We start from the raw sequence: 23,477 nt of genomic DNA on the forward strand, positions 1-23,477 counted from the left end.
CACCTCCTCCAAGAATTTGCTTAACAAAAGTAGAATGAGGGGAGTAATTGCTGATCTTTTCTTTTAGGATAATGTCTTCATGGTAATAGCCTAATTGTAATGACAGCTAATTTTGTGTTCATTATGTTGGCAATGCCCCTTGGTGGCTTATGCATATTACCTTATTTCCTCCAGAACCACTGGGGTAAGTGTCTTCATGGCCCCCATGTTGCAGGTGAGATAACCAAGACCCAGAGTCTTGAGGACTCATAGAAGCCACATGGCAGACATGGGGACATGAACCCAGGGGTAGTGAGCAGGAATGACAAGATTGTAAAGTACATATTGATTACCTTAGTAAATGTAAATTGATGCTAAGCTATCTTTGATTACTTTAAAGTTACTTCAGGTATTCTGTATTCAGAGTAGGATGGATTCTGTTCATCAGTTCCTATTGATTTTATTAGCTTGTAATTATTAGGGGTGTGATGCATCTTAAAAGTGTTCATTGAAAGAGGTTTTGAGCAGTTTGAGATTTGCAGAAAAGTTAAGAAGACAATACAGAGAGTTTCTGTATACCCCACCACCTCATTATAAACATCTTACATAAATATGGCATATTTATTATAATTATAGATCAGTATCAATGCACTATTATCAACTGAAGACCACATTTTATTTAGATGTGCTTAAGTTTTCCCTAATGCCTTTTTCCAATTTCAGGACCCTATCCAGGATATCTTGTGTCATTGGACCTTGTTTTAATGACTTTCACAGTTTGTGAACATAGGTCGGTCATGGTATAGGATGCCTCTGTACTGGGACCTGTCTGACAGAGGGAGTGTATACATCACGAACATGATTCATCATTGTTTCTGCCAGGTTTGATCACTTAGCCAAGGTAGTGTTTGTCAGATGTCTCCACTGTAAAGTAACTTTCTCCTATTTCTTCACTCTGTTGTGAAGGAGGTCACTATGCTTATTATACACTTAGGCAGTGAGAGTTAATGTTCTACCTTAATTGAGGCTGGTATTCCGATATGAGTTAATTCTTCATGGGCGAATTGTCTTCTCTCCCTATTCCTTTGTATTAGAGAGGACACATGATCTTATACTTTGTGTTCTAATCTAGTTCTACCGTGTTTATTTGGTTGTTCAAGTTATTCTGGCTTTGATCAAAGGAACTCCTGTGTTCTTTCAGCATGCCTCTGCCTATTTATTATTTATTTATTATTCCTTCCTTATTTTCTGGCATTACAGGGTTCTTCAGGCTCATCTTGTATTTCTGTCTTTGACCGTGTCTTAGAATCAGACATTTCTTTCAAGAATTTTCACTCCTTTTTTGTTTTTTAAGAATGATATTAGAAACTGAAGGCCTGAGAGAATGTGCTCATCCACTGTGGTGTATTTAGGTGACACAGAAAAGAAATAAGTGTACCTACCTTGGCCTGGGAGTTTATATGTATCCAAGAATATTTCTGTGTGTAACCATCTCCATCTACATGAGGCTATGTGTGAGTTTGCACTGACATCTCCATCTCTAGTCCATTACCACTTGGTAATTGATTCAAACCTCCTCTACTTGCATATATATATTTATGTTTAAAATTGGGACTTACACCTTGTGCATTCATTTACTTCCTGTTCAATGCAGTATACATGTAGCAGTGTCACAGTTGTTAACGTTTACCTCTGTGGGACATATCATCAAGTAGATTATAATGTTTAAATCACAATAGTTTGTTTCCCTTTAGTGTGCAATCTTCTTTCATTTCCAAAGTTTCTTAGGTCACTAACTCTGTCCCCACAGCTTTCATCGAGGTTTCATCACATAGTTAGATAACTCTCACATTTGCCACTCTGTCATCAGATCCCTCAATATACCAAGTTACTTTTTAATTTCCACATACTTTCATCTTTGTGCTGTAAAAACATTCTATTAGGTTTGGCCAATGAATTCTGTCCTGTATCTGCCTTTATAGCTAAAACACAATAGTTTCACTCCCCTAAAAAGTCCTTTGTCAACCTAGTCAACACTTTCCTCCTTTCTCCAAAGCCTGGTAACCACTGATCTTTTGTAGTTTTGCCTTTTCCAGAATGTCAGAAAATTGGAATCCTATAGTATGTAACCTTTTTGCATTAGCTTCTTTCACTTAGTAATATGCATTAAAGTTTCTTCTGCATCTTTTCATAACTTGAGGGCTCATTTTGTTTTAACAGTGAATAATATTCTGTTGTATGGATATACACATATATTTATAAATTCATCTTTTGAAAGGCAACCTTGGTTGTTTTAAGTTTGAGCAGAGATTAATAAAGCTACTATAAACATTCACATGTAAGTTTTGTGTAGATATGTTTTCAAAAAAATTGGGTAAGTACCTAAAAGAATAATTACGGATGACATGGCAATGCATATGAATGTAGCTCTGTAAGCAACTGCCAATTGTGGTGCCAATATTTTGTGTTCCCAACAGCAGTGAATGAGAAATTTCATTGTCTGTTCTCAAAAGCAGCTGATAATACTATTTTTTTAAAAAAAAGTACACATTCTAGCTAGGCCTAGCGGTACACATCTGAAATCCTAGCTACTTTGGAGTTGTAGATCAGGAGCATTGCAGTTTCAGACTGGCCCAGGCATAAAAGTGAGACACTATTTAAAATATAACTAAAGTAAAAAGGTCTGGAGGCATGGTTCCAGTGGTAGAGCACCTGCCCAACAAGTGCAAGACCCTGAGTTCAATCTCCCGAATGACCAAAACAAACAAAAAAAATAGCCATCGTAATGTCACCACAATAGTGTTGTTTTAATATGTAATGTATTGTTGGAAATAAATCACAGCTTCTCCTTGAAATCATGTGTCACTGAATTAGTCTTTACAGATCTTCCCTTTGAAAACACAAAGACTGAAATAGCAAAACATGAGTCCCGAGAACAAAGACAAGCACCTAGAATCTTGTTATGTATGTGTATATATATACACTAGTATATATACACTATACATATAATATTACACATATATATATACACAAATATATATGTACTATGTGTATATATACATGTTTTACTAATTAGTTTGGAGAAGGAAAAGATAAGTTGTGATAAGGAAGATAAACATTCAGCAGATCACATATAGAAAGAGTAATATAAAATTATATGAATCCTGGGACTCACATTTGTTTAAATAATGTTCGTGACAAATTTTATTCTATGTGCATAAGCATAAATGTAGCACTTTTTATTTATAGTAAGAAGAAACAAATATTTAAGTATATAACTGTAAATTGTTAAATAATTATAGCGCCATATAGTGGACTCATATAACCATTGGTATCGTGGTTTGATTATATGTGCCTTGGTAATTTATGTGTATTGTAATACCTTACTACTAACCAAAATGCTCATATGCTGTGACACCAAGATTGTTAATAGATAAACATATGTGCCCACAGAAGTTTGGAGAAAATGTTGCAAATTGTCAGAGTAGCAAAATTATGTTTGCCATCATTTTCCAAATATTGTATCATAAATCATGGAATTGAAAGGTCATATATATATATACGTATAGTTGTTTTTAGAAAACTAAGTATCATTGAGAATTAGTGACTATAGTTCAGTTATTTGATGCTGCAGCATTATATTTTATTTTGATAATAAAAGTGCTACTTTTATAGATATGCATATAGATTAAAATTTCGAATTCTACTCAACACAGCCAAGCAGATACAAAAGAAAACATGCTGCCTATGGAATTCTCCCCATTGCATGCCTGGAGGGTGCCACCCGTTCTCATTTCAAATACTCTTAGCAACAATATCCTGCCCCCACAGCGTTGCTCAAGTGGAAAGAATAATTACCAAGTTATCATAGGTGAGAAAAAGCCCTTGCTGACTGACACATCTCTGTACTTACTCAGATTAGGTATTCTTAAGAGGAAGATTCCAAGCTTTGTTGTTAAACACAGAACCAAAAACAGATGTGAGACATAGAAGAGCTGTATCACTGCTCAGAACTAGGTCCTAGTAAATGTAGCTATCACTGTTACTTGCCTTAGGTGAGTAAGAATTTGCTCATTATTACATTTGTTCTGTTTTGGCTCAGAAAATAAAACCACTATGTGCACTCACACAAACGTACCATGTTTAACTGGTACCTATCAGCTACCAAGACATTTTGCCAGCATGCTATCTTACACAAGGAACAACAACAACAAAGAATGTGTTCATTTTGGAAGATAACATTGTAAAAGTTAATTATGGAAGAGCAGCCTTGAAAGTGTCTAAACCTTATATTACTCCTGTAGTAAATTAGCTTCTTAAATTCTTTCTTTATTTTATCAGTGATGGATGAAAAGAAAATCCTCGGAAAATAGTCAAGAAGCATCCTCTGCACCTTCTCAGTAGAGAATCAACATTGTTACAACTACTTCAGAGCTGTATTTTCTGAAGGTACTGAAAGTAGAGGAAAGGAATTCTTAAATGTTTTTATGACTTGCAAACCTGACTTTTAAGTGTCTACTACTTTATCTTTGGTCTTCAGATAAAACACTCAACTTTAAATGGGAGTGGTCAGTTTTCTGAAACTGAAATAGCTGAAAATATTATGAGAAAACACTGCTATTCTGGTAAAAGGAACTGTCTCTGCCTAATTATCTCAACTGATTCCATTTTTATTAGTCATTATTTCACATAGTGCAGAAGAGTCGTAGTTGACTAAGTCCATGGCATTTTCTCCAGTGTCACCTGATACCCTGTAAGTGTCAGGTACATAATGGAACCACAACAAATGCCACATGCATGGATGAATAAATTAAAGGATTTACATGGGTCTGTTTCTCCTTGTTACTTCTGCTAATTGAATCATAGGTTCAATAATATCCTTACTGTATATTATGAGTCCATGAGCACAAAACAGACTAGATCACATACAGATTAAATTTTGAAGGGGGTGTCTCCTGGCATTTTTGTCATTAAGCATTTTGAATCACACACATAGAATGCTATATTTAGAAACCTTATATCTTTAAGCCTTAATGTATTAAATCATCTTTGCCTTCAGCTCATCTCAAAAATTTCCTGTCTGCTGTTACGTGATTACTATATAAGGGAAAACTGATAACATGAGCTATTATGTGAAGATTTAAATTCCTTTCAGCAAATATTTGCTCAACGTCTCTGATGTGTTGGGCATTGTTCTGTGCTTTATTTCCTCATCTCAGTGACCCATGAAGTTGATATTATCACTCATAGTTTGAGGAAAGTACAGCTGAAGCTGTGATAAATTAATTCAGTTGACATAAATTCATGAGTAGCTGAGTGGGCAGTCCAAGATTCTGAAATGTCAAACTCTACCAACACTCTATCCTGTTCCTTCTTGAAATAATTTAAAAGGAAAAATTTCATAGTAGAGAATGCGTGGGTTGTTTTGCAGTGAGTCTGAAACTAGCTCTGCTGTCTGTGAGTTATAGGAATTAGAGTCAACCACATAAACTTTACCAGCAATACCTTACTTGAGACACCTTAAGTGTCACATAGTGTTGATTACCATCTATGCTGTAAGGACACTGTTTTCTTTTATTTTGAGAAATCGCTAGCACCTATAAATGTTAAATTACCCCCTGTTTAACCAATCAGAGATTTAAACAGAAAATGGGGGAAATACTTCATCGTATAATAATAATAATAATGATAATGTTTAATGTCTTTTTCTGTTAAATCCTACATAAATGTGTATATGTTGTCTCAAAGAAAATAAGTGCATTGACAATAATGCAACAAATTAAAAAAAAACAGAGAAGTTGACAAAAAGCTGTAGGAGATAGTGTTTTGAAAACACTATTTCCAAGAGAGGAAGGAAGAATAACAGGAGATTAACTTAAGCCATGAAATTCTGCCCCAGAACATACACTTAGAAACCCACAAAGAACCCAGATTTTATGCCAAGAGATTAAAAAATAAAAGCATATGTCAAATAAAAGTAATATAGGCTTAAAAAACACCAATGGCATAAAATTACTCTAAGAATTAATAGTCACAGATTGAGAAATTAAACCATTGAATCAGAAAATAAAGTCACAAATCAAGTGGAGGAGGTCTTGTTAAAAAGATGAACAAATATGTTACAGATGATTTAGGACTGAAAGGAAAAAGAAGGGAAGTCCAAACTGGGTATAACAGTTTACAAAGTAAATGAAAATATGCCACAGATCGAATAGCCACCTCTTTTCAAAATGGAAAAAGAAACTGACTTTTAAGGTTGAAAACCTTACAAAGCATTGAGAAAATAAAATTTATGAACCATAAAACAACAGAAAATGAAGTATTTTAAAGTTTATACAATTCCAAGATGGTGGCTAGAGGGAGGAAGCAGAAAGCATGCCTCCTAAAGTAAAATTTTGGAGAGATGCTGGAGACACACCTTATAGGAAAAACCCAGAAGAGGCAAAACTTTGACCCCTCCACACCTCCAGCCTGCGCAGAGCATCTCCACTTCACTTAAACGGAGAAAGGAGGAGGGCTCCCCCACCGCCGCCAGACGACAGCACCCAGATGGCTCGGAAAGACGCGAACCACAAGGTGAGCTAAGTGGTACACGGTACTCCCACAGACAGCCCTAGGCCAGATCAGCATAGCCCCCTGGACAGACCGGCCCCCACCCAGGGAAAAAAAGAGAAAATGAATAATCAGCAATAACAATTAAAGAGACATGTAGGAAAGAGGGTGGGGTGCCCTGAGTGCTGAAGTGGGGGGGAATCCCTCACAAAACTAAATAAATAAGACGGTCCTGGCCAGAGAGGGCGGGAGCTGGGGCGCATGCCCAGCAACCAAGAGCGGGAAAGCTTGTAAGAGTGGCAGAGGGAGGAAAACTCCACAGGAGAGGGGGAAGACCTGCTTCCCACGTGAACTGTAAACAAACAAGCTGGCCGGAGATGGCAGGAGTGATAGTACATACCCAGCAATCAGGAGCGGGAAAGCTTGTAAAAGTGGCAGTGGGAAGAAAATTCCACAGCAGAGGGGGGAAGACCCACTTCCCACGTGAGCTGTAACAAACAAGCTGGCCAGAGACAGTAAGAGTGACAGCACTTGCCCAGAAATCAGGAGACACTCAAGAAATTCCAAGACAACAAAAATAGAGAATTTGAAAAAGCAAAAGAAGAAATAAAAAAACCCCATAGAAGCACTGTATAAACACCAAAGTGAAACAAAGAACATGATTAATAGATAATTGAATTCAGGACAAAAATAGACAACATTAAAGAGAAAATGACTCAGCATATGGAAAACTTCAGAAAAAAGAATGAAACAGAATCGCAAAACAAAATGGAAGGCCAAGCTAGCAGAATAGAACAAACAGAAGACAGACTCTCAGAACTCGAAGATGAAATGGTATTAAAGGAAAAACCGAAGAACTGTTAGGTACACAACACAAGGCCTGTGAAAAGAAAATGCAAGAACTCACCGACTCCATCAAAAGACCAAACCTGAGAATCATGGGCATCGAAGAAGGAGAAGAGGTGCAAGCAAAGGGAATGCATAATGTATTCTTCAAAATAATAACAGAAAATTTCCCAAATCTAGAGAAAGCTTTCCCATAGAGATGCAAGAGGTCTCCAGAACACCAAACTGACCAGACCAAAATAGCATCATTAAAACAACAAGTTCAGAAACTGGGGAAAGAGTATTGAAGACTATAAGAGAGAAAAAACAAATAACATACAAAGGTAAACCCATCAAAATCACAGCAGACTTCTCAACAGAAACATTAAAAGCAACAAGAGCGTGGGGTGAGATCTTCCGGGCACTGAATGAAAATAACTTCAACACCAGGATACTCTACCCAGCAAAACTATCATTCAAAATAGATGGAGCAATAAAAGTCTTCCATGATAAGCAGAAACTAAAACAATATATTACCACAAAGCCACCACTACAAAAGATTCTTCAAGGGATTCTGCACACAGAAAGTGAAACCCAACTTAACCATGAAAGGGCAGGCAGCACCAAACTACAGGAAAAGAAAAAGCAAGACAGTAGAGAGTAACCTCAACTTAGGTACACACAATCAAACCTTCAAACAACTAAGACAACTAAATGACAGGAATCACCACATACCTATCAGTACTAATGCTTAATTCACCCATCAAAAGGCACCACTTGACGAAATGGATTAAAAAGGAAGATCCAACAATTTGTTGCTTACAGGAGACCCATCTCACCAACAGAAATAAGCATAGGCTTAGGATTAAAGGTTGGAAGAAGATTTATCAAGCCACTAGCCCCCAAAAACTGGCAGGAGTAGCAATATTTATCTCTGACAAAGTAGACTTCAAACCTGCATTGATCAAACAAGATAAAGAAAGACATTCCATACTAATAAAAGGGGAAATAGACCAAAAGGAAATAACAATTATCAACCTATATGCACCCAATGTCAATACACTGAATTTCATCAAACATACCCTGAAAGGCCTAAAAGCATATATTAACTCCAACACATTGGTTGTGGGAGACTTTAACACCCCATTATTATCAATAGATAGGTCATCCAAAGAAGAAATCAATAAAGAAGTCTGAGATCTAAAACATACAATAGATCAAATGGACCTAGTTGATGTCTGCAGAACATTTCATCCAACTTCTACACAATAAACATTCTTCTCAGCAGCCCATGGAACCTTCCCCAAAATAGATCATATCCTAGGGCACAAAGCAAGCCTCAGCAAATATAAAAAAATAGAAATTCTACCATGTATTCTATCTGATCACAATGCAATAAAACTAGAACTAGAACTCAACAACAAAAATGAAGACAAAAACCATGCAAACAGCTAGAAACTGAATAACTCATTACTTAATGAACAATGGGTCATTGATGAAATAAAAGAGGAAATTGAAAAGTTCCTGGAAGTCAATGAAAATGATAACACAACCTACTGGAACCTATGGGACACAGCAAAGGCAGTCCTGAGAGGAAAGTTTATAGCCTTGAGTGCATATATTAAAAAGACTGAAAGATCCCAAATCAATGACCCAATGATACATCTCAAACTCCTAGAAAAACAAGAACAAGCAAATCCCAAAACAAATAGAAGGAGAGAAATAAATAACAATAAGAGCTGAAATCAATGAAACAGAAACCAAAAAAACATACAAAGAATTAATGAAACAAAAAGTTGGTTCTTTGAAAAAATAAACAAGATCGATAGACATCTGGCAAACCTGACTAAAATGTGGAGAGAAAAAATCCAAATTAGTAGAATCAGGAATGCAAAAGGGAAGTTAACAACAAACACCATAGAAGCTCAGGAAATCATCAGAGACTACTTTGAGAACCTATATTCAAATAAATTCGAAAATCTTAAAAAAATGGACAGATTTCTAGATACATATGATCATCCAAAACTGAACCAAGAGGAAATTAATCACTAACAACAGGTGTTGGCGAGGATGTGGGGAAAAAGGAACCCTCTTACACTGCTGGTGGGAATGCTAGTACAACCACTCTGGAAAAAAATTTGGAGGCTACTTAAAAAGCTAAACATTGATCAACCATTTGATCCAGGAATACCACTCTTGGGGATATAACCAAAAGACTGTGACACAGGTTACTCCAGAGGCACCTGCACACCCATGTTTATTGCAGCACTATTCACAATAGCCAAGTTATGGAAACAGCCAAGATGCCCCACTACTGATGAATTAAGAAAATGTGGTATTTATACACAATGGAATTTTATGCAGCCATGAAGAAGAACGAAATGTTATCATTCGCTGGTAAATGGATGGAATTGGAGAACATCATTCTGAGTGAGGTTAGCCTGGTCCAAAAGATCAAAAATTGTATGTTCTCCCTCATATGTGGAGATTAGATCAAGGGCAAACACAACAAGGGTATTGAACTTTGATCATAAGATAAAAGCAAGAGTGTACACTGGAGATATGATAGGTAAGACACCTAAAAAATTAGCTAGCATTTGTTGCCCTCAACGCAGAGAAACTAAAGCTGATACCTTAAAAGCAACTGAGGCCAATATGAGAAGGGGACCAGGAACTAGAAAAAAAGGTGAGATCAAGAAGAATTAACCTAGAAGGTAACACACACGCACAGGAAATTAATGTGAGTCAACTCCCTGTATAGCTATCCTTATCTCAACCAGCAAAAACCCTTGTTCCTTCCTATTATTGCTTATATTCTGTCTTCAACAAAATTAGAGATAAGGGCAAAATAGTTTCTGCTGGGTATTGAGGGGGTGGGGGGAGAGGGAGGGGGTGGAGTGGGTGGTAAGGGAGGGGGTGGGAGCAGGGGGGAGAAATGACCCAAGCATTGTATGCACATATGAATAATAAAAAAAAATTAAAAAAAAAAAGAGCCACCCAGTCCTTTATAAAGAAACCATTCATTATCAGAACATAGGGGAAAACATGAAATTCTTTAAAAAACCCAAAAACTATACTTTACCAATATTTCAAAATGTTAATGCTTGTCAGTACGTTACTGTCATCATAAGAAAAACAAAAGTGAAAATTCAATCTGTCACCAAAAGGATTTGGAATGGCATAAGACACACATACCACACATACAACTTCTTTTCCAGTCTGCTGCAACATGATATGATGCCTTGATAGAAGTATTTTCTGTGAAAGAAAAGACCATTCATCTCTCTGTATCGTTATCCTTATCTTAACTGGCAAAAATGCTGTGTCTTTCTTATTGCTTATGTCTTCTCTTCAACAAAATTGGAGAAAAGGGCAGAACAGGTTCTGCCTGGAAGTGAGGGGGGTAGGGGGGAAGAGGAGGGGGAAGGGGGCAGGGGAGAAATGGCCCAAACAATGTATGCACATATGAATAACTGAATTTAACAAAAAAGAAAAAGGCTAAATAGATTGAAAACTCTCATCTCAGGAGCAACAGAAGACATTGAAATCCAAGAAATATCTTGACTTCCACACCTAGATATAACCCTAGAGACATACATGTTCATGAATCATGGGATATTTATAAGATGATTCATACCAGCAAACTCAGAACTCAGGAATTCCACTGTCAATTAACAGATGAATAAATAGAGATATATAAATAGATATATATTCAAATAATGGAATATTGGGTAGTAATTAAATGAAAGTTCATGTGTAAACATGGATAAATTCAAAGCATAATATGAAGTAATAAAGGGAAGAATGTATTTGTCTAATTCTGTTAATAAAAAATGTAGAAACAGAAAATATCCACTAATGTGAAGTATTTGGTAGAAATCTTTAATGCAGTTACAGAAGTGGTCTACATAAGAAATGTCAAGAAATTTAATTGGGAATTATGTGTATATTTTTTGTTCAGTAACGTTTTCAGATGGTCTATACCATTTATCCTTGAACTCAAATCTGCTGTGCACATATTGAAGACAACACAGCATATTATGGTCAAGAACAATTTGAATGACAGAATGAAGCCTCCTAATCCTTTCTTATCCATGGATTCCTTTCTGCACCAAAGTACATGGGTTCATCCTTCCTGGGTCCCTTGAAACTTCTGTGCGTGTGGCACACTTATAGTTAACTCAGAAACTAATTTTCTGCTATTGCTAGTGAATTGTCCTTATTAAAAATAATGATTAAAATTGTAACCACCTCTCTTTAGGAAAGTGATGCAAAATGGAGTTCTTGCACATTCAAATTTTAAAACATATTTATTATGGTGAAACTGAACCTTGGTTCTTAGGGAAGATTTGCATCTCTGTTACTAATGCAATCAAGTTGAAATGTGCAAGAGTTGTTTCAGTGTGTATATTGGGGACCAAAGATAAAGAGAAAGTACACGAAAGAAAACTCATATTTGATTGCGCCTATTAATTTTTAAAAGAAAGTTAGTTCTTAGTGGTTTAAAAATGTATTGGTTTTAAAACTACATTTTTTTCTTGTTGATTATTTTTCTGTAGCATTGCATTTCAAAAGTCTAAGCCAGGTTGTAAATACGTTGAAAAGCTGCTCAGGAATATCTATCGTGAATTGACAGCTGATTCTTTGCTTGATTTTACTGAAAAAATATCCATTTAAATTTTGTCTTTACTTCTGAGTTATTCCCTAAAATCCCATACATTAAAATAACAGATTCTTGTGGGTAAATAAATAAATTCCATTGTACTCATATGCCACTTAAATTTGTATTGAATGTTGAATTGTCCATATTTATTTGTAATATTCTAAATAGTATACATATTTAAGACATATTGTTACATGAAAATGCAGAACTAGAAACAAAATTTTATTTTTAATTAAATGTATAGAAGGAAAATTTATTTCATAATTCATATTACCTATTAATGTTTGCTTAAAATAGTTTTACATTATTTAAGTTTACAAATAAATGCTATTAAATTACAGATTTTACACATAACTAAGTTGAGGTAATGGAGGTTAATTTATGTAGATAACAATCAGGAAGGAAAAATTATTGAAAAACCAGGTTTCAGCTTCATGAATTTCAGATTTCTGAGATAGCACTCTTATCCATGAGGGGAACTACCTGTTACCTCACCTAAATTCTTCAGATTAAAGTAACGATCATTTAGACCATAAAGACACAAACATCTAACCGTGATTGATACTGTGTTTTGTTTCATAAAATGTTTATGATCTGTTTTAATACAGATCTTAATGAGACATTTACATGTAAGAGATATTACATGTAATTCCTCAATGTTGTAAAAAATTTCATTAAGTCATGGTGTCACTTTTCATACACACATGCTTAAGTAGTAGATACCACAAGGGAAGAAAGTGTCTAACATATAAGAAGTAGCTTCTGCTAGAAGAATTAAGATATGTAAAATACTTAAGTTAGTAGATCAATTTCTTATTTTGAAGAAGCACAACTTGCCTTTTCTGTTTTGCTGTGTGGTACATTTAAGATGCATCCATACCTGTATTTTTAGAAAACATATAAACATACAGAAAAAATTACTTTATTTCATCCTTACTGATGGGAAAGGGAAACTTATGACATTATCGTTCCATAATGAAAGCTTAGCAACTATACTATAAATTTAAAGAATTAAATGTATAGATGGAGGAAAACAAAATTTAAACCTCCAAATTATATAATCTTAAATTTCCAAGCTACTGCAAATATTTTTTGCCAAGCATATTTGAAAATAATTTATTATTTTATAGTTGTATAAAATTTCTGCATAAAGAAATATAACTAAATGCATTTATATTTAAATTATTCAGGCATATAATGAAAGACATAAGTTTAGAGATGAGTTATTTAAAGATAATGTTGAATATTGACCATTTTTGTCTGGGTTACTATGTTGTAATTGATTAAATAAAATATTTATGTATGCAGTTTTATGTTTGATCATTATTTTATCTTACAGTAATGACACTAGTGAACCCTACATCTTGGAATACATTCAAAAATGGAAAAATTAATCCCTCTTATCCCTGCCCCAGTTTCGAAGGCCTGAGTCTTCAGCCCCTAGTGAAACACAGGCAGGGTCCATAGGCAGGTGCAGGGCTGTGAAGATGATAGGAATCAGTGCCTGCAGTCAGGCTACTACCCACACAATGGCCAGTGAACCTTTATTCAATTGTGACTTTAAAAGTTTTTCTCCCAGTTCCATCAACAGATCTCATTTTGGGAAAATATTTGTAAAATCAGTATAAATTAAAACATTTTTATCAATTAGCCATTTTTTGCAAATTTAGTGATTCATTTCTGGGTTTATTTGTCTTTTCATTGCTGTTAGTAACAAGATAAATGCATACACAATCCAGTATTTATGAGGCTGGTTCTATAAAAGCCCTTCCTCTGTGCTGTCAAAGACAAAAAGTAATGATTGCATGCTATCATTATTCTCTGATAGTTGTCTTTTAAGTTTGATCAGAGGATTTTGGCAATTTCTATCACTATTCAAATTTAGCAGCAATGTATTTTACCACTGAATGCTTTGTTACAAAACAGAGGAAAATACGTTACATGAATTGATGTTTGGTTTTTATATGGATTTTCCATGACATTAGCCATTAAAAGTATTTAGATACCCGACAAAGGGTACCATTGTACATGATTTTAAGTATATTTCATTGTTTTAAAAAACAAATTGGACCCATTACCTTGTAAATAGTCAAATGTGTGTTTGAAAATATCATGTGGCCATGAAGGAAAGCTATAAAAAGCAAATTAAGCAGTTCATAGGATAAGACTATGTTGTAGCATAAGGACAGATGCCTGTTATTAGAAATTACCCTTTGTAAGAATAATTATAATATATTTCAGCATATATTCAGAAGTGTGGTAACACATTACTGTAAGTAACAGCCTTTCAGGCAAAGCTCAAGAAATGTATACAACCCATGATATTCTCTGTACAGAACAAAGTAGTGCAAAAATAATTTGTAGAAGATAATTGGACTGGTTGTGGACTGGGATGTATTTGCAGCCAGAAACATGGCACAAGTAGGGTTGGTAAAGAATGTCTCCAAAATGTCATATCCTAGGCCTTGGGTCCTGTGAATATGTGTCATTACAAGGTGATGAATTTTATGACTGCAAATGGGGTCAAGGTTGCTCTTCAGCTGACATTGAGTGGGTATGAACCTTGACTGTCCTGTTGAGTCTTTTTTATTTTTTTCTTATTGTTGTGCTGGGTGGGGGTACATTGTAGCATTTATAAATGTTCTTACAATGTATTATGTATATCATAATTGAATTCACCTTTTCCACTGCTCTCTTTCATCTCCTCTCCCCTAATTCCTGGAATAGTTTCAACAGGTATCATTTTTGCATTTACATACATGTGTATAAGTTATATGAACTATATTCACCCTTCCTATACCCCTCCCCTCCCACTGGTGCCAGCCTGACCCCCTTTTCCCAGTCAGAACCTATTCCGCCTTCCTGTTCTCTGATTTTGTAGAAGAAAAAGCATAAAACATAATTAGAGAAGTGTGGTGTTTTTACGAGTTTGAGATAAAGCTAGATACACAGGGAGATTCCTTATGTTGTTTCCATGCATGTATGTACAACACCAATTGGTTCATCTCTACAGGTTCTCTTTCACTCTTCCCTAGCTCCCTTCCCTGGTGGCCCCGGCTTGGTTTAAGATTTCTATGTTCATTCCTATACAGTGAGCGCATCAACCATAGGAGTTCCTAAAAGCTTAGATCCTTCCCTGGCAGTGACCATACACAGAGTTGACAGTAGAAGAAGAGTCTCAAAAGAACTTGATCTGCTGATGGAGGTCTGAAGCCAGCTATAAAGGAATACAGGCAATCTCTAGAAGATAAAAAGGACAAAGACCCAAATTCTTGGTTAGAGTCTCCAGTAAAGAACCCACCCCTTGATTTAGGGTGGTCAGACATGTGTTGAACTTCTGACCTGAAGAACTGCAATGCAATAGTTTTGTGTTGAGTTCATGAGATTTGTTTGTTTATTATTGTTGTTATTATTATTATTATTGTTATTATTATTCCATAAGAGGTGGAATGTTAGTTGGAGAACATAGAAGAGTGAGCTCTTCCATGTGAGGTCCTTGTCTTTCCTTCTCAAAGATAAATAACATTTTGAATTTAAGACACCATGTTGTTTTTCTCAAGATATCTTTGTCTCCTTCTTCTTCAGCCTTCATGTGTCATAGGCCACACAGTGTGGGGGCCAGTCCATAGTGTAAGTCTGTGTCTTTGGTTCATTTCTTCCCTTGCCACTTTCTATCCTTGCCACTTTACCTGTAACCAAGATGACTGACGTTACCTCTTAACTAGTTTCTGCTATCTAGTTATACCTTTGCCTTCTTCTGCCCTTTAAACCTGGAGTCAATGATCTCTAAATTGAACTGATCATTTAATTTTTCTTCCGTTGTTTCTTATTACTGTAGGATGAAATGAATCTCCTTAAACCATGTTGAATCTTGCTTCCAGGCTTTCATTTCTTCCCTGTGATTTATATCCTCACCTGGTATTATAGTTTTACCTCTTTATTTCAATGCTCTGCTGAAATGCTGCTTCTTCTAGAGACCTGCCCTGGTCTTCTAAATATAGTAGTCCCCTCTTGTCTGTGGCTTTGCTTCCTGCAATTTCCGTTACCCATGGACAATCCTGATCCAAAAATACTAAATGGAAAGTTCCATAAATGAATAATTTGTAAGTTTCAACTAACTTTCATCACTATATAGTCTTATAATAATCCTATATTGTTATTATTGTTATTAATCTCTTGCTGTGCTTATATTATAAATTAAATTTTATCATAGATATGTATGTATAGAAAAAGCATAGTATGGAGTTTATAGGGTTTGCTACTATTCATAGTTTCAGAGGTCCATTAGGGGAGGTGTTGGGATGAATCCTTGGAGGCCATGGAAAAATGGGACACTATTATAGATACAGACTTGTCATTCACTGTATCTAATTCCCCAGTGGTGGCATTAAGGTTCACCACCTAGAATATCATCTTTCACCCAAATTTGTTTCAAAATTGAATGAGGAAAAATTAATAAATGTTTATGATCCCTGAAGGATATTATAATTATTGTATTTTTGAAAATTTCATTAGGCGATAAGGAGAAGTCAAAAATGCAGAAGAAAATACAGTACTAGTAAAGTAAAAATACAGCACTGTGTGGAAAGGGACTGATGGTAACTTAAATTTCTAGTAGCGCCGGTTTTCCTGTGTTAAGCCTACTCATCATTATTCCAGGATTTAAACCAGAAAGATCCAGAGCCAAGTAAATGGGGAAAACCCATCCTCTTGGGTTTTATTTCATATTATGCCAATCACTCATTCACTACAGAAATATATTGCAAAATATAATTTGGTGAATGACTCCTTGATAATTCTTGTTCTCTACTGATTTGCAAGTTCTCATCTTTTAATCTTATTGAAAAATCAGCATTACTTGTGGTCAGAGATGTTTAAGTATGCATTCAGATTTTAAATTAATTCTAAGTACTTAATATCCCAAACAGAGAAGAGTCTACAGATAACAAAGCAAACAAAAGAGAGAAACACAAATGCACACAGCGAGACTCCAGTCCTCTGGCCAGCACTCATTGATCTAAGGCTGCTCTGATCTCTACAGCGTGTAACAGCTGTGTGCACAATTTAGAACTTAGTCAAACAGCATCTCATCTCAGTAGTTATTCAAATTCGTCAACTTTCATTTCTAACTTTAGTTCAGTTACTAAATTTTCAGCAATCTAAGAGAAAAAATACAAACCTAAAGGAGTTGAGGGCTTTCGGCACATTTGCTCATCCTCCTCCAGAAGTAAAACTCTTAGGGAAGGTGAACGGATATGGGAAGCTTTCCTGTGAATAAAGAACACAAGCTCACAGGGAACAGACTACCCAAAGTGTGATCAAGCAGTCTGCAGGAGGTGTACATGTGTCCTTGCTGTGGGGTCAGAATGGGTGCAGAGAACAAAACATGCTTCACATTGTTCTGTATTTGTTAGGGCTGCTTTATCAAAGAAGCACAATCTGAGTGGCTTAGAGTAACAGAAATTTACTTTTTTACAGTTCTTGAGGCCAGAAATTCAAGGTCAAGTCTTTGGTCAGAGCCATGCTTCCTTTTGAAGCTACAAGGGGAGGATCTGATCCAGGCCTTGCTCTAAGCTTCTGGTAGTTTCCTAGCTGGTGGCAGCAGTCAGCATTCACCTGATGCTTTTGTTCATTATATTGGATTTGCGACTCACCCTACTCCACTATGAATACTTCTTAAAATATTATGTCTGAAACAACCTCTTTTCCAAAGAAAGTTACATTTGGATGTATTGGGGGTGAGGAGTTTAACACATGAATTTTGGGTAGAATACAATTTAACTCATAACCAATACTCTGTGTGAAAATAAGAAAGAAGTCAAGGATGAGTGTAAATTTTTGGACTGAGCAACTCAAAAAATGGAATGATCATTTGCTGAGAAAGTGAAAACTGAGAAGAGCAAGTGAGTGGGTCCTGTCAGATGTGGGCCTTTGGGAAAACAAACCTAGATGGGCTCATCTGTTGGGGTCATGTCTATACTGAGTGCCACGGTACTGTAAACCAATAAAACATGAAATGTTTATGTAATTCTTTATCTTCTGAAATGTATATCAAAAAGTCAACATTTGTGTGGAAAAATGATGGAACTGAATAAATTTTTATCTCTGCAAAACACTTATAATTTGACTTAAAATTCATCCATGGTAGATCACAGTATGTATTACAGAGTTCTGCAAATGTGGATTTTTTTCTCCCTAAATAAATGTAACTCATGCATTTTATCCCTGAGTTAGTTTATCATTTCAAGTCTTTTTTGGCAACAGTTTGTTGGCTGTGAATGGGACCTGGCAGGGAAGCTTTCCTCAGGGAATGAGGAAGTGGAAGGAGAATAGAAGCTTTGTGCACACTAGAATATTTTTCTTGTAAGAGGACATTGCTGTTTTATTGGTGGAAGTAACCATGGAATTTGACACTTAAAAGAAAGAAGAAGCAAAATTTAGGTGACAAGAAGCGAGAATTTTATAAAAAGCCAGTCAAGCATGAATAATATCCCGAACACTCAATTCACTGGCCTGATGTACTTCCTCTTAGACCCCTGCGGCAATCGTATTTGAATGTCTGAAAGGTTTCACGCATACATAACAGGATGTGGGGACGTGGTGTCTCAGGACTTCTCTCTCGAGTGTTAGCAGACCATATGATAATAATATTCATATGTTCAGTGATTTAGCCAGTATTTTTGAGTTATTTGAAAATGGCACAAAATAAGGCTCAGAAATAATTTTGGCTGTTAAAATTTGTGCCCACAGTTGCTAATAGTATATATATATATGTATATATACTTCCAGCACTTAAAAATAATGCATTGGTGCCTAAATCAATCAGTATTGCTTGACAGTTTGTGAGGGGAGAACATTGCAATAATTATTATCAGCCCTTCCTAACTATGTAATTAGAGCATTGAGTTTGGCAGGAGTTCCCTCATTTGCACTGATAATCATCTGTGAATAAAAACTTTGAGACGACATGTTTAGAGAAAAAAGAATTGATGGGGGAGAAATTCTGGTTTCATTCCCAGATTTAGAATAGCTCCATCATATGACTTGGAGAGCAAGTCAATTAATTCTATTTGTGGGATTTTAAATGCAGTCACTGCTTCCTTGGCATGGCATCCATTTCTTTGATCCTGTTTGACCAGCGTGAATGTCACATGAGTGCCCCTTGCTTGCCTAGTGAATCTGATGAGTGTTGTAATGATTTACTTTGCTTTACTCATGAATCAGAAAATAGAGATGAAGAAGAAATTCCAGAGGGTGTCATTGGTGCTATCCAAGAAAGATTATGGATCCTAAAGTTTCCCATTTATGAATTATAGAACAAATGTGAATTACAAACCCAAGATGATGTCTTCATGACCCACTCTTGTAGCACAGGTACATTGGAGATTATGCTTGCGTTACCCTGCCCCAGGAAATTGTGTTTCTGTGGCAGCATTTGCCAAATCATCAGATCTCTTTAGCAGTTAAAATAGCACCCAATACCCAGTGAACTGATAATCCTCTGATACAACGTAAGTAACTCTTCACCACAATTAGCCATCATGGCATAAGTGGCTATATATACTCTTCCTCTTCCAGCCATTCTCTCCCATTTGCTGTAGCTGGTGCACACTTCAGACTCTATTTCTCATTTCATCCTAACTCAGATAACATTTGACTCATTGACAACATTTTCTTGCCACTGGCACGGTACCATCTTGCTCTTTGTTTTCCTCCATTGACAACCTGAACCTCTGTCTTTTCCTGGCTCTGATCTATGACACCCCTCCCCATGGCTGCTGAAACAAAGTAACAACAACTGTGTGTTTCAAAACAACTGAAAGTTATTGTCTTACCCTTCTGGCAGCCCCCGTGGTTCCTTGGCTTAGAGGCATCTCTTGAGACTGCTTCTGTCTTCATGAGGTCTTGTCTTATGCATAACTGCCTTATAAGGACTTCAGTCATATTGGATTGAGTCCATCCTAATCCTGTATGAGTTCATCTTAACTAATTGCTTCTGCAAAATCCTGTTTCTGAGCAAGGTCATGTTCAAAAGTAATCGAGAGTTAGGCCTTCATCTCTTTGGGGAGTACAATTTAACTCTTAACACTTGCCTACTGGGATCCCTAACCTTACCATTTGATTTTCATTCCCTTCATTGTCAGATTGCCCCAGAATCCAAATCAAATATCTGGCACCAGTTTGTTCTCACAAGACTACCAGTAAGTATATCTTTTATGAGTTACACTGTAGTTAGAGGCCAACCTTAGGCAATAAGTTTGTAAGACCTCATCTCAACGAAGAGCTGGGCACAAGGCATGTGCTGGATCATCCCAGCTTCAGGTGAGGCTGTGATTGGGAGTGTCCTGGTTGCAGGCCAGCCTGGGTCAAAAAGTGAGACCCTATCTCAACAATAAGTAGATCAAAGGGATGGAAGCATGTCTCAAGTACTAGAGCACTTGCCTAGCAAATGTAAACCCCTGAGTTCAAATCCCAGTAGCATCAAAAAAAAAAAATTCCCAAACCACAAACAACCCTCCCCCCAAAAAACATAGCTAAGTCAGTTTTGTTTCAGACCTGCAAAGATGACTCAATGTTAGAAAGCAAGTGAATTAAATCTAGTAAATTAATATCCACTTGAAGAAAAACTTCATGATCATCTCAACAGTTGCAAAAAATACATTTGATAAAATTCAATAACCAATCATGATTTATAAATAATTCTCTTAGCAAAATAACATAGAAGGCAAGTTCTTTTTACCTTCTTAAGGAATCACTAATCATATTTAGTAGTAAAATATTGGAAGTACATCCATGAAATTCTAGAATATTATATTTTACATCACCTGTAATATTCAGCATTATGTTTGAGATGCTAAGCAGTCCTAAACATCAGAAATAAAAGAATGGAGAAGCAAGAAACATGTCATTATTTTGTGGGCTTTATAATAATATATCTAGGGAGCCCATGGAAATAAATGGGAAGCTACTAACTAATAAAATGAGTCCATTAAAATATTCAAATCAAATCTGAAAATGAAAACAGGAAAGCAATAGTTTTCCTGTATAGTAGGCATCAAAAACTAGAAAATACACAATGCAGTCACATTTGTAATAACAGTAAAATGACAAGTAATGTAGGTATAACATCCTAACAAAAATATGCAAATCACATTAGGACAAAGTTATAAAATTTTATATAAGACCATAAAGAAAACTAAAGTAAAAGGAGACACCAGGTTTATGAATGGGAAAGCAGGTTATAGAAGCTTTGAATATAAAGAAGAAAATTGATCTTGATGAACAAATGTACTAGTCTGCAATACAGAAACTCCAATAAGATTTTTCAAGAGTAGCAAAAAAAATTAATTCAGAAAATCACATATAAATGTAAATGAACAAAATAATCCAAAGATAGATTACAAAATAGCTGTAATGTTAATAAGACAGAGTATGCACAGGTATTGTGCTGCTTTTCATTTGAATGAATTACCTCACCACGTCTTCAAAACAATAATACATGACGAGAAATAGACCCACAGTATGTGAGAATTTCATATGTGGGAGGAAGGAAAAGACATTTCTCAAATCACTGTTGTTCTCTTAATGCTGGATTAGGTGTTTATGTGGAAAAACAAGGTAATATTGAATTTTTCTCCTCACACCATAAGTGTAAACCTCAGGTTGATGAAAGGCAAAGTGTTTTAAAGGTATGAAGTATTGAGAGACATTGTGGTGAGTTGGTCTTTCCTGGAGCTGATAGTGGTTGGCCCTCACAGATTTCAATGTAGGACCACGATGCTTAGCATAATACCAAGCCTGAAGTTATTAGACTGACTCAAAGCGAATGTGTAGGAATAACCTTAATAACCAGACCGCAAAAGTCTGGAGTCCTGAATATCATTACTTACATACACATGCATGTCTACACATGTAAATATATAAACATATATCTATGCATATGATATATTTACATATATATATGATTTCTGCTGTGAATTCTTCTAAAAAGACTTTCAGATAGCATTTTAACCAGAGAGACATCATTAGATTTTAAGCGTATCTCCTCCCAAAGCAGTAAACTTGAAGTCAAGCAATGATCTACCCATGAATAGCTGCTACATTTGCTGGGAATTCAGTCTTATCTAATTTATAAGGCCATGTCAATATGTATTCTTTAATTTCATTTCCAAGTAGAAATACATTTGAATATTTCATCAGTAGGAAATAGAATTGTTTCCCCCTAAAGAGGAACTATATTTCACTTTTCTTTTTTGCAAGCACAAGAACAGATGTATAAATTAATCTTACTGGAAATAATCCTTCATATTGCATCTTAAATCTAGAACCTATGTGGTGCAGGCATGTTCACACATGCATGTACACGCAGGCAAGCACATGCCCTGTTTGCTTTATTAAGGGATAGAATTTTGTATGAAATCCAATGATTTCCAATATAGGCAGCCAAATATTTCAAATGGAGTTCCAGTAATCCTTTTTGTTAATGAAAAACCTTAAAATGCACCAAATCCAACCTACGTAGACATAAAACTTAACGTTCTCAACTACCTTCAATAATTGGTGCATTACTTGCAGATAGACTGTCATAGCAGTTGTGATGTGAGCCATGTTGAGCAGATGTATTGGTAGGTAAGCGATTCCTTTGAAAAGTGTTTGAAATATAGTACTTAATAAATCATGAATTACAGCTATTACTATAGTTGCTTTTATTTTACTTATGATTTGGTATTTACTTTCAAATGTTTTGCTAAACTGGTAATGTATTTATTTGGTGACATTTAGTATACCTGAAGTATGCACAGACGGTTCAATCTAGGTATACACACGCATAACAATTTTACTCAGCTCTATTTAGAGTACTGTTTAATGATGCTGTTTTATCCTTAACAGTCTCAGCTGTGCTTTTCTAGGATATTGTGTAAGGTACCATTGTTTAAATTAAGAAAGTTTATAGATATCAATAAATGACTGTTCCTCCCCCGTTTCAAGATTCTAATTACCTGTCCACTGTTGCATAGTCCTAAGTTGGCATCAGTGAACCTGTAACATCTCTAACACACAGCTATCTCTAGCTTATTGATTTGATGTAACCTTATTATTTAAGTATTAGGTTCTTTGTGGAAGGTAAGCATAAGGGAGTAGAGACATTTTCATCATCTGATTCCTGACCCACAATGTTATTTGAGTATTACAGAAAACATTGTAACTCTGGTATAATAATAAAATAAAATGTAGGTAAACTTTAAGATCTCCCTAAACTACCAAGTTTAGTTTGTTAGTAAAAATATCAACATTTCAGATAATTAAAGGTAAGTGTTTCCTTCATGGAACTTACTAAGGTAAAATGCCAACTTTGAAGAAGAGAAGTCTTCATGAAAAGAACTGCTTGGGTCCAGTTCCTTTCATTCAAAATAAGCTAATCGTCTGTTCTCAGAATCCCAATGCAGTTTCACATTGC

General features: G+C 35.6%; 1 protein-coding gene across 5 annotated transcripts in view; it reads left to right on the forward strand.

The window, feature by feature from the left end:
- The window catches only part of Ctnnd2 (catenin delta 2), an 858,282-nt gene that overhangs the window by 95,893 nt on the left and 738,912 nt on the right, over positions 1-23,477 (forward strand). For 2 of the 5 annotated variants that reach the window (XM_074077728.1, XM_074077727.1), the window contains exon 3: positions 4,321-4,428. The exons of the other annotated variants lie outside the window; for them this stretch is intronic. The gene's annotated coding sequence lies outside the window, so the exon portion shown is untranslated. The remainder of the gene's footprint in view (positions 1-4,320; positions 4,429-23,477) is intronic. 5 annotated transcript variants of the gene reach the window in all.

This window comes from Castor canadensis, chromosome 6 (genome assembly GCF_047511655.1).
Source record: "Castor canadensis chromosome 6, mCasCan1.hap1v2, whole genome shotgun sequence".
In the NCBI taxonomy this organism is placed as follows: Eukaryota; Metazoa; Chordata; class Mammalia; order Rodentia; family Castoridae; genus Castor; species Castor canadensis.